Genomic DNA, 21,984 nt, shown 5'->3' with positions numbered 1-21,984 from the left:
TACGTCCTTCACGACAGAGACACCAGTGGAGTCCACCAGTTAGACGCCCGTGGCTACGTCCTTCACCACGAAGACACCTGTGGAGTCTACTGGCCAGCCTGTGGCTACATCCACTGCCACAGAGCCACTATGGAGTCCACCAGCCAGACGCCTGTGGCTACGTCCTTCACGACAGAGACACCAGTGGAGTCCACCAGTTAGACGCCCGTGGCTACGTCCTTCACCACGAAGACACCTGTGGAGTCTACTGGCCAGCCTGTGGCTACATCCACTGCCACAGCGCCACTATGGAGTCCACCAGCCAGACGCCCGTGGCCACATCCACCACCACACAGCCACCTATGGAGTCTACTGGCCAGCCTGTGGCTACATCCACTGCCACAGAGCCACCTATGGAGTCTACTGGCCAGCCTGTGGCTACATCCACTGCCACAGAGCCACTATGGAGTCCACCAGCCAGACGCCTGTGGCTACGTCCTTCACCACGAAGACACCTATGGAGTCTACTGGCCAGCCTGTGGCTACATCCACTGCCACAGAGCCACTATGGAGTCCACCAGCCAGACGCCTGTGGCTACGTCCTTCACGACAGAGACACCAGTGGAGTCCACCAGTTAGACGCCCGTGGCTACGTCCTTCACCACGAAGACACCTGTGGAGTCTACTGGCCAGCCTGTGGCTACATCCACTGCCACAGAGCCACTATGGAGTCCACCAGCCAGACGCCTGTGGCTACGTCCTTCACGACAGAGACACCAGTGGAGTCCACCAGTTAGACGCCCGTGGCTACGTCCTTCACCACGAAGACACCTGTGGAGTCTACTGGCCAGCCTGTGGCTACATCCACTGCCACAGAGCCACTATGGAGTCCACCAGCCAGACGCCCGTGGCCACATCCACCACCACACAGCCACCTATGGAGTCTACTGGCCAGCCTGTGGCTACATCCACTGCCACAGAGCCACCTATGGAGTCTACTGGCCAGCCTGTGGCTACATCCACTGCCACAGAGCCACTATGGAGTCCACCAGCCAGACGCCTGTGGCTACGTCCTTCACCACGAAGACACCTATGGAGTCTACTGGCCAGCCTGTGGCTACATCCACTGCCACAGAGCCACTATGGAGTCCACCAGCCAGACGCCTGTGGCTACGTCCTTCACCACGAAGACACCTATGGAGTCTACTGGCCAGCCTGTGGCTACATCCACTGCCACAGAGCCACTATGGAGTCCACCAGCCAGACGCCTGTGGCTACGTCCTTCACGACAGAGACACCAGTGGAGTCCACCAGTTAGACGCCCGTGGCTACGTCCTTCACCACGAAGACACCTGTGGAGTCTACTGGCCAGCCTGTGGCTACGTCCACTGCCACAGAGCCACCTGTGGAGTCCACCAGTCAGACGCCCGTGGCCACATCCACCACCACACAGCCACCTATGGAGTCTACTGGCCATCCTGTGGCTACATCCACTGCCACAGAGCCACCTATGGAGTCAATGAGGACCAGCCCTCCCTTCAGCCACCATCTGGGAGAGAGAGGCAGGCGAGCTCCAACTGCCTTCCTTGAAGAGGACTAGCCCTCCCTTCAGCCACCATCTGGGAGAGAGAGGCAGGCGAGCTCCAACCGCCTTCCTCGAAGAGGACCAGCCCTCCCTTCAGCCACCATCTGGAAGGGGAGAGAGGCAGGCGAGCTCCACCAGGCCTGCCTGAAAGAAGCAGAGCCCTCCCTCCGGTCCATCTGCCTTGGTCCAGGCCTCAGAGGGAGAGAAGAATGCTGGACCTGATCCCCTCCCCCCTCACCATTCCCTTCTCCTTTTGTGTCGTGTCTTTTAGATTGTAAGCCTGCGGGCAGGGAACTGTCTGGTTACAAATAATAATAAATGTAAGCCGCCCTGATAGCCATTAGGGCTGAAGGGCGGGATATAAATACCTAAATAAATAAATAATAAATACTGGCCAGCCTGTGGCTAAATCCACTGCCACAGAGCCACTATGGAGTCCACCAGCCAGACGCCTGTGGCTACGTCCTTCACCACGAAGACACCTATGGAGTCTACTGGCCAGCCTGTGGCTACATCCACTGCCACAGAGCCACTATGGAGTCCACCAGCCAGACGCCTGTGGCTACGTCCTTCACCACGAAGACACCTATGGAGTCTACTGGCCAGCCTGTGGCTACATCCACTGCCACAGAGCCACTATGGAGTCCACCAGCCAGACGCCTGTGGCTACGTCCTTCACCACGAAGACACCTATGGAGTCTACTGGCCAGCCTGTGGCTACATCCACTGCCACAGAGCCACTATGGAGTCCACCAGCCAGACGCCTGTGGCTACGTCCTTCACCACGAAGACACCTATGGAGTCTACTGGCCAGCCTGTGGCTACATCCACTGCCACAGAGCCACTATGGAGTCCACCAGCCAGACGCCTGTGGCTACGTCCTTCACGACAGAGACACCAGTGGAGTCCACCAGTTAGACGCCCGTGGCTACGTCCTTCACCACGAAGACACCTGTGGAGTCTACTGGCCAGCCTGTGGCTACATCCACTGCCACAGAGCCACTATGGAGTCCACCAGCCAGACGCCTGTGGCTACGTCCTTCACGACAGAGAAACCAGTGGAGTCCACCACTTAGACGCCCGTGGCTACGTCCTTCACCACGAAGACACCTGTGGAGTCTACTGGCCAGCCTGTGGCTACATCCACTGCCACAGAGCCACTATGGAGTCCACCAGCCAGACGCCTGTGGATACGTCCTTCACCACGAAGACACCTGTGGAGTCTACTGGCCAGCCTGTGGCTACATCCACTGCCACAGAGCCACTATGGAGTCTACTGGCCAGCCTGTGGCTACATCCACTGCCACAGAGCCACCTATGGAGTCTACTGGCCAGCCTGTGGCTACATCCACTGCCACAGAGCCACTATGGAGTCTACTGGCCAGCCTGTGGCTACATCCACCACCACAGAGCCACCTATGGAGTCTACTGGCCAGCCTGTGGCTACATCCACTGCCACAGAGCCACCTATGGAGTCTACTGGCCAGCCTGTGGCTACATCCACTGCCACAGAGCCACTATGGAGTCTACTGGCCAGCCTGTGGCTACATCCACTGCCACAGAGCCACTATGGAGTCTACTGGCCAGCCTGTGGCTACATCCACCACCACAGAGCCACCTATGGAGTCTACTGGCCAGCCTGTGGCTACATCCACTGCCACAGAGCCACCTATGGAGTCTACTGGCCAGCCTGTGGCTACATCCACTGCCACAGAGCCACTATGGAGTCCACCAGCCAGACGCCTGTGGCTACGTCCTTCACCACGAAGACACCTGTGGAGTCTACTGGCCAGCCTGTGGCTACATCCACTGCCACAGAGCCACTATGGAGTCTACTGGCCAGCCTGTGGCTACATCCACCACCAGAGAGCCACCTATGGAGTCAATGAGGACCAGCCCTCCCTTCAGCCACCATCTGGGAGAGAGAGGCAGGTGAGCTCCAATTGCCTTCCTCGAAGAGGACCAGCCGTCCCTTCAGCCACCATCTGGGAGAGAGAGGCAGGCGAGCTCCAATTGCCTTCCTCGAAGAGGACCAGCCCTCCCTTCAGCCACCATCTGGAAGGGGAGAGAGAGGCAGGCGAGCTCCAACTGCCTTCCTCAATGAGGACCAGCCCTCCCTTCAGCCACCATCTGGAAGGGGAGAGAGAGGCAGGCGAGCTCCAACTGCCTTCCTCGAAGAGGACCAGCCCTCCCTTCAGCCACCATCTGGAAGGGGAGAGAGAGGCAGGCGAGCTCCAACTGCCTTCCTCGAAGAGGACCAGCCCTCCCTTCAGCCACCATCTGGGAGAGAGAGGCAGGCGAGCTCCAACTGCCTTCCTTGAAGAGGACTAGCCCTCCCTTCAGCCACCATCTGGGAGAGAGAGGCAGGCGAGCTCCAACTGCCTTCCTCAATGAGGACCAGCCCTCCCTTCAGCCACCATCTGGAAGGGGAGAGAGAGGCAGGCCAGCTCCAACTGCCTTCCTCAATGAGGACCAACCCTCCCTTCAGCCACCATCTGGAAGGGGAGAGAGAGGCAGGCGAGCTCCACCAGGCCTGCCTGAAAGAAGCAGAGCCCTCCCTCCGGTCCATCTGCCTTGGTCCAGGCCTCAGAGGGAGAGAAGAATACTGGACCTGATCCCCTCCCCCCTCACCATTCCCTTCTCCTTTTGTGTCGTGTCTTTTAGATTGTAAGCCTGCGGGCAGGGAACTGTCTGGTTACAAATAATAATAAATGTAAGCCGCCCTGATAGCCATTAGGGCTGAAGGGCGGGATATAAATACCTAAATAAATAAATAATAAATACTGGCCAGCCTGTGGCTACATCCACTGCCACAGAGCCACTATGGAGTCCACCAGCCAGACGCCTGTGGCTACGTCCTTCACCACGAAGACACCTATGGAGTCTACTGTCCAGCCTGTGGCTACATCCACTGCCACAGAGCCACTATGGAGTCCACCAGCCAGACGCCTGTGGCTACGTCCTTCACGACAGAGACACCAGTGGAGTCCACCAGTTAGACGCCCGTGGCTACGTCCTTCACCACGAAGACACCTGTGGAGTCTACTGGCCAGCCTGTGGCTACGTCCACTGCCACAGAGCCACTATGGAGTCTACTGGCCAGCCTGTGGCTACATCCACTGCCACAGAGCCACCTATGGAGTCTACTGGCCAGCCTGTGGCTACATCCACTGCCACAGAGCCACCTATGGAGTCTACTGGCCAGCCTGTGGCTACATCCACTGCCACAGAGCCACTATGGAGTCCACCAGCCAGACGCCTGTGGCTACGTCCTTCACCACGAAGACACCTATGGAGTCTACTGGCCAGCCTGTGGCTACATCCACTGCCACAGAGCCACTATGGAGTCCACCAGCCAGACGCCTGTGGCTACGTCCTTCACGACAGAGACACCAGTGGAGTCCACCAGTTAGACGCCCGTGGCTACGTCCTTCACCACGAAGACACCTGTGGAGTCTACTGGCCAGCCTGTGGCTACATCCACTGCCACAGAGCCACTATGGAGTCCACCAGCCAGACGCCTGTGGCTACGTCCTTCACCACGAAGACACCTGTGGAGTCTACTGGCCAGCCTGTGGCTACATCCACTGCCACAGAGCCACTATGGAGTCTACTGGCCAGCCTGTGGCTACATCCACTGCCACAGAGCCACTATGGAGTCTACTGGCCAGCCTGTGGCTACATCCACTGCCACAGAGCCACCTATGGAGTCTACTGGCCAGCCTGTGGCTACATCCACTGCCACAGAGCCACCTATGGAGTCTACTGGCCAGCCTGTGGCTACATCCACTGCCACAGAGCCACTATGGAGTCCACCAGCCAGACGCCTGTGGCCACATCCACCACCACACAGCCAACGCCAGAATCTGTCGGTCAGCCTTCTACAACTGTGGCTACCCCTACCACTCCGCCGCCAACTCTGGAGCCTGTGCAAGAAGGTGCCAGCACTGAAAGCCACACCATCATCATGCCAGGAACCAGCACCACAGCATCTCTTCCCCAGCAGCCGGGGACTGAAGCAACCAAGACCAAGCCCTTGACGGACTCTAATAATGAGTCTGTGCTGGAGCTTCTGGTCCCCAGTGCTGCCAGGCCAAAAAATAAAATGCCTGTTGGGGAAAGTTATCTCTTCGGAGACCGCGCCGCCTGTGGAGCATGCTCAACCCACCTCCGCTTCAACATCAGTGGTTCCCGAGATTTCCACCGCAACAGGATCTGTTGTTCCCAAGCGGACCAGCACCACGGCATAATCATCCGCCCAGTCCACTACCATGTCCTCTGTTACCAACGGCAGTACTGTGCTGGACATCTAATAACATATGACACCCAGCAACCAATGATATCTTTATTGGACCACCCAAAATGCCCAGTATGCATGTTGCATGCTTTTATTGTTTATTTATTTATATATTTAGAATATAGTGTTTTAACTGTGGGTTTCTGTGTTTTTCATTGTGTTTTCTATTTTAATGTGCTGTATCCAGGATTGGTGTCACGCAGTGCATAACTTAGGGTGTCTCACACACAAACACGCACCATGGATCTCCTCCCATAGCAGACCACACCAAATCCTTAGCAATGTCTTTTTATGCTACATGGCATGTGCAGAATGCACCTTTGCAGTAATTCAATGGATTGCTCCCCAAATACTGTGAGTATTCCTTACCTACGGCATATATTGTATAAACTCGATTATAGATCGACTTCATAAGTCAAGGGCATGAAACAAAGGATGTAAAGCAGTGGTTCTCAACTGTCCTAATGCTGCGACCTTTTAAGACAGTTCCTCATGTTGTGGTGACCCCACGGATAGAGGAGCAGTACCTTGGTTCCTATGACCATCAGAAATATGTGTTTTCCGATGGTCTTAGGCAGACCCTGTGAAAGGGGTCGCAACCCACAGGTTGAGAAACGCTGATGTAAAGGATGAGGCAAAGGGAAATGATGCCAAAGAAAAGTCTCTCAGGCGTAACTGTGCTCATACTAAAGGCTGGATAGACGAGAGAGTAGAGGGATCCCTGCCTCTTTTTGGTGCTTCCAGGATGGACAAAGCTAGTGAAGGCGAACCTATGGCACGCATGCCAGCGGTGGCACTCAGAGCCCTCTCTGTGGGCACACATGCTGTTGCCCCAGCACAGACTTTGCCAGAGTTTGTAACTAGAAAGCCAGAGGGACGTGGCACTTTGCGATAAATAAGTTGCTTTTGGGTTGTTCAAACATGGACGAACATCCCACCTTCCCCAGTTTTTGCAGCATTGCCCTTTATCGCTGCTCAGAGGGGAACTATTTTCTCAAGTGAGGGGGGAAATTCTTGGAAGAATGATGATTTTAATTGGTTTTTAAATTCTTATAGCAAAAAATTTAAAACATTTTAATCTTTTGACCACTTTGGGTCCTTTTCTGGGATAAAGGCAACATACAAATGAAATGAAATGAAATGACATAAGCAAAAACAACCAAGAAGGGCAACACTTGATTGAGAGATTGCCTGTTGACAGTCATTGAGAAAGACTTGCCCATAGGAAACCATGGAAAAATAGTTGCCCATAGAGAATCATTGGGGAATGCCTGCCCATAGGAAATCATTGGGGAAGACTTGCCCATTGATCTATTTTTCCTTGACTTGCAAAAAGCCTTCTATTCAGTCAGATGGGAAAGTATATTGAAGATATTAGATAGAATGAGTATAGGAAGTAACCTTCAGAAAAGCATAGAAGGAATTTATAAAGATCATAAAGCAAAAATTAATATTAATGGGGAAAAATCTTGATTAAGAAGATAAACAAAGACAAAATTTGGAAGGCCTAAAAATTTTAAAAACTGAGTATGAAGTAAAGGCCTCTGCTGATGATTTGATAGTAAATTTAGAGAAGCCCCTGGACGGTGCAGGAAATCTAATGGACATATTGGAAGATTTTGGTAGGATTAGTGGTTGCAACGTTACTTTGAATGCATTTTCTGCAAAGTTTTATCAGCTTGTTTAAACTTAAACGGCTGGATTGTCCATTTTGTCTTTGTTTTAAATGCTGTTTCATCCTATTGTGGTCCCTTTTACTCAGGGACAGCAGCCCAGCCCAGGAGGAGTACTCAGGAGGAGGACCAGAGTCTCTGGCCCCACAACTTCTCTTTGTGGCTTGGGGTAAGTGGGCATGTTCCTTTCCCCTCTGACTTGGGGGGCAGGGTCCGCAAGGGGCCCGTTCGGCCCAAGGGAAGGGCTTGGGCACGCCGCCTCCCAGGCTCCTTCGCGGCCCTTGCAGCCCTAGTGGCTAGAGGGCTATTCTTGATATGTTTTTTTAAACTCTAGGGGATGATGGAGATGAAGATAGGAATTCTGGGTTCGTAAGTGGAGGCGGGAGAGAAGAAAAGTAAATAGATTAGATAGGGAGAATGCTGTGGAGTCTACTGGTCAGCCTGTGGTTGCGTCCACCAACACAGAGCCACCTGTGGAGTCCACCAGCCAGACACCCATGGCTACGTCCTTCACCACAAAGACACCTGTGGAGTCTATTGGTCAGCCTGTGGCTACGTCCACCAACACAGAGCCACCTGTGGAGTCCACCAGTCAGGCGCCTGTGGCTACGTCTTTCATCACAAAGTCACCTGTGGAGTCCACCAGTCAGACACCCATGGCTACGTCCTTCACCACAAAGACACCTGTGGAGTCTACTGGTCAGACTGTGGCTATGTCCACTGCCACAGAGCCACCTGTGGAGTCCACCAGTCAGACACCCATGGCTACGTCCTTCACCACAAAGACACCTGTGGAGTCTACTGGTCAGCCTGTGGCTACGTCCACCAACACAGAGCCACCTGTGGAGTCCAACAGCCAGACGCCTGTGGCTATGTCTTTCATCACAAAGACACATGTGGAGTCCACCAGTCAGACACCCATGGCTACGTCCTTCACCACAGAGACACATGTGGAGTCTACTGGTCAGACTGTGGCTATGTCCACTGCCACAGAGCCACCTGTGGAGTCCCCCAGTCAGATGCCTGTGGCCACATCCACCACCACAGAGCCACCTCCAGAGTCTGTCGGCCAGTCTTCTACAACTGTGGCTACCCCCACCACTCCGCCGCCAACTCTGGAGCCTGTCCAAGAAGGTGCCAGCACTGAAGGCCACAGCATCATCATGCCAGGAACCAGCACCACAGGATCTCTTCCCCAGCAGCCGGGGACTGAAGCAACCAAGACCAAGCCCTTGACGGACTTATTATTAGCGTCTGTGCTGGAGCTTCTGGTCCCCAGTGCTGCCAGGCCAAAAATACAACGTCTGTTGGGGAAAGTAATCTCTTCAGAGACCGCGCCACCTGTGGAGCATGCTTCAACAAGGACTACAGCAGTTCCTGAGATTTCCACCACCACAGCTGCTACCACAGCAGGATCTGTTGTTCCCAAGCTGACCAGCACCACAGCAAGTAAATAGATTAGATAGGGAGAATGCTGCTTTGAAGGAAGAGAATTCGTGATTAAGAGCAGAGTGTGACAGGCATATGCCATGTGGAACGGGCCCAGTGACGAAGCAGAGGGAAGAGGGCCATTTCCTTTGGCGCCAAGGAGGAGGAGGAGGAGGAGGAAGTGAGTGACTATTTTCAATACTTTCCCCACCTTGTGTGTTTTTACTATTTCCCCCTGTGTATTTTTATTTATTATTCTGTCTAGGAATAATGCCAAAATGTCCTCCATTTTGATCATGCCTAAGAAACATGCATTTATATTAACATTTTTTTAAAAAAAAAATCATCAAATTTTTTGCATGTCCTCCATTTAAAAAAAATATGTCCTACATTTGAAAATGTTATCCTATCCTACATTTGTCCTACTTGTCCCGGTTTGGAGGTCCTGACTTATGGCAACCCTAGTCTTCTCCCATCAAGAACCTATGCATATACACCATAGAATCTTCCTGGAGAAGACAGAAATATTTGGCCAGATGTTGGTGGACTGCAACTCCCATCATTCCTTCCGTTGGCTCTGTTGGCTAGACTGATGGGAGATGGTGTCCAACCAGGTCTGGAGGGCTGAGCGTTCCCCGTCCCAGACACCAATTTTCTCATAGATCTAGCTTAGTGTAGACTAGTGGTTTAGGCAACAATTCTGGAGGCAAGAGTTCAATCGTTGGCTCGCCCATAAAATCCACCTTGGGCAAGTCACACTCTCTCAGCCTCAGGGGAAGGCAAGGGCAAACCTTCGCTGAGCAAATCCTGCCAAGAAACCTCTCTGATAGCTTTGGTTTAAGGCTGCCTTAAGTCAGAAACGACTTGAAGGAGCACGGCCACCGCAACAAGGTGAACCTAGCAAGCTTCTTCTAGCTCTTTCCTCATGAGGCATGGTTTCCAGGCCCTACTTGCCCATAGGAAATCATTGGGGGATACATGCCCATAGGCTGCCAGGCCAAAAATACAACATCTGTTGGGGAAAGTAATCTCTTTGGAGACCGCGCCATCTGGGGAACATGGTCAACCGACCTCCGCTTCAATAACGACTACAGCAGTTCCTGAGATTTCCACCACAACAGGATCTGTTGTTCCCAAGCTGACCAGCACCACTGTTGCCCCCACCGCAGCGCAATCCTCTGCCCAGTCCACCACCATGTCCTCTGTTACCACTGGTGGTACCCATGCTGGACATCTAGTAACATAGGGTCACCATTCTGGCAGACGTTTTACCTGATATGTTCCTGCCTTTCAGCCAACTGAGAAAAGAGTATAGGAATCTCCCCTTGCATTTCCAGAAAGCCAAACAAACTCTGTATTTCTTTTTAGATGGTTCCTTGCCCAGGTGAGAAATCATTGGGGGGTACATGCCCATAGGAAATCATTGGGGAATATTTGCCTACACAGAATCATTGGAGAATACTTGCCCATAGGGAATTATTGGGGAATATAGCCATACCAACCAAAATGCAGAGTATGCATGATTCCCCTAGTTGCCCCACGGCCAGAATGAGGAGGAGGCCAGCTGGCCAAAGATACCCCTCCGTACCATCTGAACCGAGAAGGGAAAGAGCAACATGCAAATTGTTTTTCTCTCCCCAAATTGTTTTCCTCTCCCCAGTCCACCAACACGACCTCTGCCACCACCAGCAGCACCCATGCTGGACATAGAGAATAGGGTAGACCTATTGTGTCAGGCTGTGGTCCTAATTTAATCCAGCCCCCCAATGGCCTTGCTTTGGCAGATGGACATGGCACGGACCAAGCGGAGACAACACCAGTCAACACCTTGACTTCTCTGACTCCTGGGATAACTTCTCCTGGAGACACTGGCTGCTTCAGTCCACCACCACCACCATGTCCTCTGTAAGACAGCTGTTACTATGTTGTGCTATGTTGTGTTGCATTATCGTATTTTTGTATTGTTGTAATTGTATTGTATTGTAGTATTTTATTGTTTAAGGAAAGCTATTAAAAGTTACGAGTTACTAACTTGAAGGTATCCTTTGCTTATCTCACTCCGGCATGACGCCTAGTCTAGCCTGATATCACAATGTTCCGCCTCATCTTTTCAACAAGGATGAGTAGACCTTTTCTCATTGTCCCACTTTAGTACTAAGCCTGGGTAACATAAGCCGAAACACTGGAGTTGCAGAGCCTAATGTTATACCCACCCAACCATTTGCTATTTTGTAAGTTAAGCTCGAGCAAGTCCAAAATGGGGGTGGCTCTGATACCCATGAAGAGCGTCTTAGGGAGCTGGGTGTGTTTAGCCTGGAGAAGAGAAGGTTTAGGGGTGACATGATAGGTATGTCTAAATATTTGAAAGAATGTCCTATTGAGGAGGGAACAAGCTCGCCTCAAGGTTGCTATAAGCAAGAAAGGATCTGAAAGCACACAACAGAGGTGTTAGAAGGCCTGGTCCAAGGGACCTGCAATGAGCTTCCACTCTGTCTACTTACTGTAGTCCCCTCTGTGATGCAAACTGATCCTCTTTGGGATCTTGTTCTCTTCCCTCAACTCCCTCAGAGCTAGAGATATGGCTAGATCAGAACACCGCCCTGAGTAACTTTTCTATCTTAGGATGGAGGGCCTATGATACAGACAAGGCTGCATCTCCATTGCTTTTTCTCCTTTGCATCTTTTTTTTTGATGTGTGTGTGTGTTTAATAATGTTTTTTCCCCTCCACATTCAATAAAATAAACTCCCAAATTTTTTAATCTCAGTGTCCGTTTATGGGAAAAGCAAAAGGCTTTAAAGCAAGACCAGCCTGTTCAGAAAGCTTCTTCGTGTTCCATTTTACAAACAAAATCATTGAAGGGCCACACTATTGTTAAATATACTATATCTACACAGACCTTTAAATATACCACTTGATTTGGGTCTCCAAGAGAGGCTCTACAATAAACATGACATATGACTACAGCCTCTATTCTGCTCCGGTCAGGCCCCACCTGGAAGACTGTGTCCAGTTCTGGGCACCACAATTCAAAATGGATGTGGAGAAACTAGAGCATGTCCATAGGAGGGTGACTAAAATGGTGAAGGGTCGGAAAACTATAAAGCTCTATGAGGAAAGACTCAGGGAGCTGGGGATGTTCAGCCTGGGGAAGAGATAGTTAAAAGGTGATATGTTTGCCCTGTTTAAATATTTGAAAGGATGCCATATTGAGGAGGGAACAAGCTTATTTTCTGCTGCTCCAGAGACTAGGACCGAGAGCAATGGATGCAAGCTACAGGAAAAGAGATTCCACCTCAACATTAGGAAGACCTTCATGACAGTAAGGGCTGTTTGACAGTGGAACAAACTCCCTCTGAGTATTGTGGAGTCTCCTTCCTTAGAGGTCTTTAAATAGAAGCTGGTGGCCATATTTTGGGGATGCTTTGATTGAGATTTCCTGCATGGCAGAATGGGGTTGGACTGGATGGCCCTTGAGGTCTCTTCCAACTCTATGATTCTAGGACACCTTTGCATCTTAATGCTGTTTTGACACCGCTTTAACAACCATGGTTCCCTGCTATGGGATTTGTGGTATTGTGAGGTACCGAGCCTTCTTTGTCAGAGAGCTTTGCTGCCACAACAAATGTCAGGATTCCACAGGCTGGAGCTAGAATTATTCAAATGCTGGAATACCAGAACTCTTGGGGGTCAAACTGGATTATTTCTGCCACGTGGCAGCAGCCCTAGTTTGCACATTGCCATATAAAACCCTTAGAGTTGGGCACGTCATACAGAGGTGTGCACTTCCGACGCTAGCGGGTGGTTGTGCCATGCGCAGAACTAGCGTACCCCCTTTACTATACTGAGTCACACAGGATTTCAGCCCCAAGTGGACATTACAACCTGCTTAGGCACAACAACAACTCCGCTGGTATAGCCAACACCCCTCCCAGTTAAAAGGCCATCAAAAGGAAACGCGCAACGTTGACACAACAAGCCGGCCTCCCACAGCCACATCGCATTACGCCAACCCTCCTGTGTTTGTTTCAATTAGTCTGCTTTTCATTCAGGTCGGATTATCCATTTTGACACGGCGCAACAAGCTGCGAGTAATGACAAGTGACCTTAGAGGATGGAAGGGAGCAGTATTTATTTATTTATCATTACATGTGTATTCCGCCTCCCTGCCCCCAAATAATAGGAATCGAGGAAGATTAGAAATGATCAAAAATTATAGAGATTAAACACTGTGGCTGGCATTCTTCTTGTGTCTCCTTCATGGATGCAAAACTGAGTTCTTTGGCATTGCTTTCCTTTGCTTCATCCTTTAGACCCTTTGTTACCTGCCCCTAAATTTTACCCTCGACTTATGCACGGGTCATATCAAAAATCCACAATTTTGGCCGCCAAATCTGTACTTTGACTTGTACATGAGGTTGACTTATAGTCGAGTATATATGGTAAATTCCAAATATGATGTTGCCATTGTATACAAGGGACACCATTTTACTATGCCATTGTATTTAATGGGACTTGAGCATCCGGGGATTTTGTCCTGGAACCAAACCCCAGCGGATACCAAAGGTCCACTGTATGAAGTTACCATGCCTCGATGTACAATGGGCAGCCATGCACAATGAGTGTTCATGCTCATCGGAGCACTCCTTGATATGCGTCAGGGCATACTGGCTAAGGAGTCAGGCCTCATTCCCACTACCTTTTAAATCGGACCGTGAATCGGTCTAAACAGGTTCAAACAACCCTGGTTCCCACTTAATCTGAATCACTGAAGCGACTCAAAGGGGGGGGGGGCATGCACCAGACCTATTTAATGTGCATCTTTTTGATGCTGATTTTTCCCCACATCTTTTCCATCAAATTGATTCAATGCAAGTGTGGATCAGAATCGATTCAAATTTCCCCTTCGTCTGGCTGGAACCAAATCATTTTGAATCGATTCATTGGTGAATGGGAGCCGCAAGTGGGTTATTTTGGAGGGGAAAAATACAATCGGGGCAAATGCAGCGAGAACCATGTTCCACTGTCAAATCGATCCATCGATTCGGATCGCACACTGATTTATCTGCAAGTGGGAATGGGGCCTTAGAGTACAATGGGAGCATCAAGTGCCTGAGAGCACATCTTTGCAATTCGTTTACATTTCATAAAGTTACAATGTGTAGACTGTAATGTAGGATGTTAACCCACATAAAAGTGTCAGTAAATATATATATAAGGTTGGGTCTCTCTTGTTCAGCATTCCAAAATACTCCAAAATGCAAAACTTATGGGGGGCAGATGGCTGAGAGAGGGACACCTTTGCTTTGAGATGGTTCGTTGTACACTAACCAGGATCCTAGTGACATTCCCTAGTAATGCCATACATGGCGCATCAACCACAGTCGCACAGATGAACAATACTGTGAAAAACCTATTTATTACTATCACGGCCTGCCCCCTTTTCCCTTTCCACATTTAGGGAGGAACACAGCCATTCATCTTCCTTCAGTAAATATCTTATTCCAGTCACAAGAGATCTTATTTCAGTCCCCTACTTATACCGCCAACTTTTACCTCAGGGACTGTTACAAAAAACCACTGTGACTTCAAACTCGATTGTTGCTGACAGAGAGGCGGGATATAAATAAAAGTTTTATTATTATTATTATTATTATTATTATTATTATTATTATTATTAAAGTCAGCTTCCAAGCAATCCCCTACTTTACCTGAAAGCAATACCTCAGGGATTGCTTTTGCTGACCTACACACACACAAAACTCTTAAATAAACCCCTGACTTCCTTCACTGACACACTGGATCTCCCAATCCCCACTGGATTTCAGAGACCCTCACGGGATTTCTGGATCCTACTACTGGGATCTTTCTATCCCTACTACAGGATCCTTCAATCCCACTCCTTAGCACCAAAGTGGCAGGTGCTTCTTTATATGCCTTGAGGTACTTTCAGCTCTTCCTTACAGGAGGTCCCTTGTCATTTATTTATTATTGGTATTTATTTATTGTCACTGACACCAGCTTCGCTTTCAACCCTTTCAACACTCTCCCTCAGTGAATAAACGTATATAATGCAATTCAGTGTCTTAGAAAAGCATGTTTGCCTTTGGAAGTCAATCGTTTTACTAAAATTTCTAGACTTGTTTTGTCCCAAGAGCGATGTTATGGACTTTGGGTATAGTAAGGCCTCTGGCTCTCGGGAACACAGCCAGAACAAAAGACTTGTCCACAAATTTCTTAAGTCTTCCTTGTTTTGCGCTCTGAAAAAAGCTCTGATTGATCCTTTATTTCTGCCTTCTTGTTTAAGGCTTCTGGAGTATTTATATGGCTTAGCAAGCTGGAAGATGCGCTCTAACAGTGCATTCCAGCTTACAAAGTGGTAGATCATATTTTCTTTCAGTTCAAATGTTGCTTCAATGCTTAATGCCTGTTGGCTTGTCTTCATGCCTTCTTGCAAAGCTGACAAGACATTTTTTCTCTTTTCCTGAAGAGAAGCTAACTCTTCTTTTATATTTTGTTCCATCTTTGCAGTGAGTTTCCTAGTTCTCATTGATTTGGTTTTTGAATCTGCAATTTCAGTTTCAATAAGCTCTTCAGATTCCATGTTCTGCTGTTGCAGTATTAGGACTCTCCTGCAGTCTTCACAATGAGGACTAAGCTATGGCTGCCTGACTGCTTCCAGGATTTCCCGCCTTTTTTAGCTCTGCTGCAAATGCAGACTGCTTAGGCCTTTTGCATGCAAAGTCTTTGTAATTGCAACAGTTTGCACAGACCTGGGTTGCTTGGAATGCACAGGAAGGGTTGCAAAGGGCTTTAATTGCTCTGGTCTTTGCTATGTAGTCTTCCAACTGTTGGTTAGGAAAACTCCCTTTCTTAGCTGGCTCTGTCTTTCTTAAAGCTGTAGAACTCTATTTCCCCTCCTAAACTAATACATAGAAAGTCTAATATAATCTCAACTAAATATATGTCTCAAGAGCATCAAAGAATCTGCTTCACAGCTCCAAACTTAATCCACACAAACTCATAGTAGCAAAGCAGCTATGAGCTCACAGCCAACTGAAACTTCCAACTGTCAACTTACACATTCCAAAGTGCCAACTGGCAACCTCCAACTGTCACCTGAACTCTGTCAAATCAAAATATTTTTCCTGTTGTTTCAAGGCATATTAATAATAGTAATAATAATAATAGTAATAGATTGTGAATTTTATGACTGGAATTTTATTTAATAAAGCTCGGCCTGTTTATTATTCTGTTTGTAACACTAGATCCAGGAACGAAAAGAAAATGTGAGGAAAATTGATCCAAGATCAATTGATTCTAGGGACTAAGAGGCACTGGGTCTGACATTTATGTAGTAAAACCTCATTTAATACATCCCAAGAACATACACAGTTCTTTTATCCATGGATTCAAGCATCCACGGCTTGAAAATATTCCAAAATAAGTATAAATTCCAAATAGCAAATCTTAGGGTATTGGAGAGGGGTATTTCTACAGCAGAATTAAAAACTACATGGGCCTACAACTCCTGTAGCCAGTTTGGAGAGAAACTGCATAAAATGCCATGCCAGTATGGCATTATGGTTTGGGCATTGGACAGTGACTCTAGAGACCAGGGTTCAAATCCTGACTCGGCCACAAAAACCCTGTTAATAACCTTGGCCAAGTCACACTGCCTCAGCCTCAGAGGATGGCTATGGCAAACCCCCTTTAAAGGAATGGAAAATCAAGATTTGCTATTTGGAATTTATACTTATTTTGGAATATTTTCAAGCCGTGGATGCTTGAATCCATGGATAAAAGAACTGTGTATGTTCTTGGGATGTATTAAATGAGGTTTTACTACATAAATGTCAGACCCAGTGCCTCTTAGTCCCTAGAATCAATTGATCTTGGATCAATTTTCCTCACATTTTCTTTTCATTCCTGGATCTAGTGTTACAAACAGAATAATAAACAGGCCGAGCTTTATTAAATAAAATTCCAGTCATAAAATTCACATTTTATTACTATTATTATTATTATTACTATTATTAATATGCCTTGAAACAACATGAAAAATATTTTGATTTGACAGAGTTCAGGTGACAGTTGGAGGTTGCCAGTTGGCACTTTGGAATGTGTAAGTTGACAGTTGGAAGTTTCAGTTGGCTGTGAGCTCATAGCTGCTTTGCTACTATGAGTTTGTGTGGATTAAGTTTGGAGCTGTGAAGCAGATTATAAATCTCATATCTATATATCTATATCTAAAAGAAAAATTTAAGGTAGATCAGAAAGACAATTCAATAACTAAAGAGGATTCAGAACTAGAGAATATTCTAAAATCCCAAAATAAGGGGCTGCTGTCTAGAATATATAAATTTTTAATAAAAATTGAACTAGAAAGTGAAGTAATTAAAAGTAACATGATAATATGGGCGCAAAATATTGGTCACAATATTGAATTGGAACAATGGGAGTTTACCTGGAGTAGAAGATTAAAATATACAAGAAGCCAAAATTTAAAAGAGAATTATTATAAGATGTTCTACAGATGATATATAACACCAGATAAATTGGCTAAAATATATGGAATTAATAATAAATGCTGGAAATGTCAAAAAGAAAAAGGTACCTTCTTTCATAGTTGGTGGACCTGCCCCAAAATCAAAAAGTATTGGCAGTTAATTCATAAATCAATTTGTAATATATTGAAAATAAATCTTAAATTTATACCTGAAACATTTTTGTTAAATATATTGGACAAGACATTAGAAAAAAATCTTGGTAAAATAATATTCTTTTTGATTACTGCAGCAAGAATTATATTGGCACGCAAATGGAAAGACCAAAATATACCAAATTTAGAAGAATGGGCTTTCAGACCTATTTTCCTTCCAAAGGGAAGAGGAAGAAAAATGCAAATCCGTCAGCTAGGTAACAGAGAGAGGACCCTGGAGCCAGACATAAATCTGGTATTTAATATTTCAAGGGAAACACTCAGCCTCCATTATCTTTCTCCGCACCCAGCCCCCTTTTCTTCCCCCAAAGACATCCACATTATAAGGAAAATGGCCCCTTCGATCCCTTTCCTTTTTCTCTAATTGAGCAAAGGAATGTTTAAAAGGCCAGTTAAAGAAACCGTCCTCCTTCCTCCCTACATTCCTCCCTTTAAGGCCTTGCTTTCATCCGCCTTTTCTTTCATTCCTTTTTCTTGTCTGCTAGAAGAAAACAGATTTTGGAAAATGAGTAATTTTTGTCGCCCAGAACGCCACGGCGGCCACATTTTCGAAACCGATGGGATCTGTAGGCCATTTCTCAACCCATTTTGGAGGGTGTGCCATGTCTACTACAGGTCTACTACAAGCTAACATTCACCCAAAACACTACACCAAAGAAATATAGGGATATCGATGCCTTTTAGGCTGCCTCCACACTGCAATGTTCTGCAATCTATAGTACTCTTTCTTATAAGATTTCTTATTCCAAGAGTCAATCCCCAAACTCCATTCGCCGTTAAAGGACTCTATAATACTCTCTTATAAGATTTCTTATTCCAAGAGTCAGTCTCCAAACTCCATTCGCCGTTAAAGGACTCTCAGTGCAGTATAAAAATTGAAAGTGGCCATTTGAGGTCTCAGTGCAGAGACCACCATTTCCCCCTCAGAGCAAGACAAAGATGGTGGCCATTTTGGATCTCAGTGCAGTCTACCATTTTCCTCTCAGAGCAGGATAAAAATTGAAGGTGGCCATTTGGGGTCTCAGTGCAGAGACCACCATTTCCCCCTCAGAGCAGGGTAAAGATGGTGGCCATTTGAGGTCTCAGTGCAGAGACCACCATTTCCCCCTCAGAGCAGGATAAAAATTGAAGGTGGCCATTTGGGGTCTCAGTGCAGAGACCACCATTTCCCCCTGAGAGCAGGACAAAGATGGTGGCCATTTGGGGTCTCAGTGGAGCCCACCATTTTCCCCTCAGAGCAGGGTAAAGATGGTGGCCATTTTGGATCTCAGTGCAGTCAACCATTTTCCTCTCAGAGCAGGATAAAAATTGAAGGTGGCCATTTGGGGTCTCAGTGGAGAGACCACCATTTCCCCCTCAGAGCAGGACAAAGATGGTGGCCATTTGGGGTCTCAGTGGAGCCCACCATTTTCCCCTCAGAGCAGGATGAAAATTATGGCGCCCATTTTGTGTCTCAGTGCAGAGACCACCATCTTCCCCTCAGAGCAGGATATTTAAAAAAAACATTTCATTAGATATAAAAAACCATACAAATAACAAACATGTATACATACATTCATACAGCTACAAACAACTACAAGCATACAAACTTGGTAGATACAAAAAAGGCTTGGTTATACTAAAGTACTATGCTGATTTACCTCCTGGGCTAATATCCTATACCTCTTAATCTTTTGAGTAGTTAGTTCCCTATGTATAGGGTTGTCATAATTGTCCCTTTAAGGCCCTCCATTTTCTTAAATGTCCTACATTTTGGGCTGAGTTTTGTCCTGCAGTTGTCCTACAGTTTGGTCTAGAATTTGTCCTACATTTTGTCCCGGGTTTTAGTGGACAATTATGGCAACCCTACCTATGTATAACAATAATTTATTCAATCCCTTATTCCACATATTCCTCTTTAATATATACTATCGTTCTCAGAGGCAATTAATGATCTAATCAGAAACTGAAATATACTGCCCATAAATGCTAAACTTCCATTAAGTACTGCATCTGAATCCTCTTTTTTAGTGCTTTTAATCCTCCTTCTAATATAGTTTATTCAATTTCTTTATATACGAAATACTAACAATTAAATAGGACAGAAATATCCAATAGTCAAAATTCTATAGGTTAATTTTTATCCCCTTTTCATCAGTTATCAATTGTAACTCTATGTCTAAATAAGACATTTATTGTCTAATGTCTAAATAATGTTTCCCCATATAATCTTAACATAACTTCAAAGTTTCATGGTTGGGTAGAGTAGCCATCATTAAGATGGCTATTACGTATTCTAATCAACGGTTCACCTTTTAGCAAATGGGAGAAAGACCTTGCAAAATGTACCTGGTGCATAAAAAACCCATATTGAAGATGAAAGCATTGTACGATGCAACGGAAAGAGGTGGTCTGGCTGTACCAGACTCAAAATGGTATAGCTATGCATGTGTTCTAGTCTGGCTGATGGACTGGTTGAGATTAGATCATAAAAGAGTGATCAATTTAGAAAACATTGATTTAAAATTTGGGCTGCACGGGTCCCTCGTCTTCTATGATAAAATAAACATTAAAATGGATGCTAGCTTTAAAAATCACATAATTAGGAAATTGTTGACAAGAATTTGGTGTAAATTTTTAAAACTCTGGTGTAGAAATGTACCTCCATGGGCCTCTTCCAATGAAGCTCTCTTCAGCAGGGAAGTGTTAAAAGAGGACTTATGGGTAACTGATGAAGATGTAACTAAAATGCAAGATGAGAGAAGAATTATGACATCCCAAGAAGAGCTAAGAGAGGAAGGGTACAAACGCAACTGGTTTGCATATCTGCAAATGAAGGAGAGATTCAAAGCAGATGAAGAATTATGGAATAGGGAAAATAGATGCGGAATTTGAAAAAATAGTTAAAAACCCCCAAAAAACAAATTTCAAATCTTTATAAACTAATTCGCAAAGTAGAAATGGAACCTGAAACAATAAAAGATGATATGATTAATTGGGCAAAGGAAGTGAAAGAACCTATCCAGTTTACCATTTTCACAGGCTGTACCCCACCTTGAAGCCTAATAAGGAGGATTGATGCCCTGGGGTTCAGGCGGGAGAAATGGGAATCACCACTAGGCCTGAAGACCCCTCTCTATCTCTCTCTTCTTTCCTCCTTCTAGGGCGCATGTCTTCAATGAACATCCCACCGTTCCTGATTTTTGCAGCCTTTACACCCATTACCCTTGTAGAGAGGGAAATTATTTTGTGAAGGTGAGGGGGGGATTCTTGGAAGAATTGGGGTTTTAATGTAATTTTTAGTCTTGTGAGCCGCTTTGGGTCCCTTTCGGGGAGAAAGGCGGCATAGAAACAAAACAGAAATGAATGCATAATCAAGTAAGACTTGAAGGCACAAACACACACAGACACACATCAAAAGGCACAGGTTTACCTTGCCTCTTTGGTTTGTTTTATACAGCTTTCTTGCAATGAGGTTTTCCTGGGGACAGAGCCCAAATTCCCCAGAAGAAGGCCCTTCCTCAGAGGGCCGACTCCGTCTGCTCCCTTCGATTGGGCTACGGATGCAAACACCCCCTGATCCAGATGATGGACAAGGTGGAAAGCCACGGGAAATCCCGAAAGGTAAAGCAATGGCAACCTTCACGCAGACTGCAAGGATTCTATGGTTGCTGAAAGGCTATGTCTATAGATTGGGAGTGTTTTCTCTCTCTCTGAATGTCAACTTAGGTAGATGCCAGGGCTGGGACTGCCTGCTTTGGCTGATATGCCAAGTGTGGCCCTTCCTAGAATCTGGGGACCTAAAGATGGGTAGCGCATGGTTTACGTTGCCTCTTTGGTTTGTTTTATACAGCTTTCTTGCAATGAGGTTTTCCTGGGGACAGAGCCCAAATTCCCCAGAAGAAGGCCCTTCCTCAGAGGGTCGACTCCGTCTGCTCCCTTCGTTTGGGCTACGGATGCAAACACCCCCTGATCCAGATGATGGACAAGGTGGAAAGCCACGGGGAAATCCCGAAAGGTAAAGCAATGGCAACCTTCACGCAGACTGCAAGGATTCTATGGTTGCTGAAAGGCTATGCCTAGAGAAACCATAGCATCGTTGCCGTCTGCGTGGTTGAGAGTCTTTTCTCTCTCTCCGAATGTCATCTTAGGTAGATGCCAGGGCCGGGAGGGCCTGCTTTGGCTGATATGCCAAGTGTGGCCCTTCCTAGAATCAGGGCACCTAAAGATGGGTAGCGCATGCGCTGGGAACCTCAAGGCAATACCTTGCGCTACCTTTCTAGCAAGTCCAGAAACTACAGCCGGTTCATACTATGGCAGCC

At 47.1% G+C, this 21,984-nt stretch overlaps 1 long non-coding RNA gene across 1 annotated transcript; it reads left to right on the top strand.

Moving 5' to 3' along the window:
* Positions 1 to 16,489: 16,489 nt before the first annotated feature.
* On the top strand, positions 16,490 to 21,265 carry LOC149287100 (uncharacterized). The gene is made up of 3 exons (XR_016277533.1): positions 16,490 to 17,228; positions 20,827 to 20,917; positions 21,123 to 21,265. It is a non-coding gene; the product is annotated as an uncharacterized LOC149287100 (long non-coding RNA).
* The last annotated feature ends 719 nt before the right edge of the window (positions 21,266 to 21,984 follow it).

Source organism: Sceloporus occidentalis, unplaced genomic scaffold (assembly GCF_023333645.1).
Source record: "Sceloporus occidentalis isolate IW3139 unplaced genomic scaffold, rSceOcc1.0.p SCAF_64, whole genome shotgun sequence".
Classification (NCBI taxonomy): Eukaryota; Metazoa; Chordata; class Lepidosauria; order Squamata; family Phrynosomatidae; genus Sceloporus; species Sceloporus occidentalis.
This window is presented reverse-complemented; position numbering and strand designations above follow the sequence as displayed.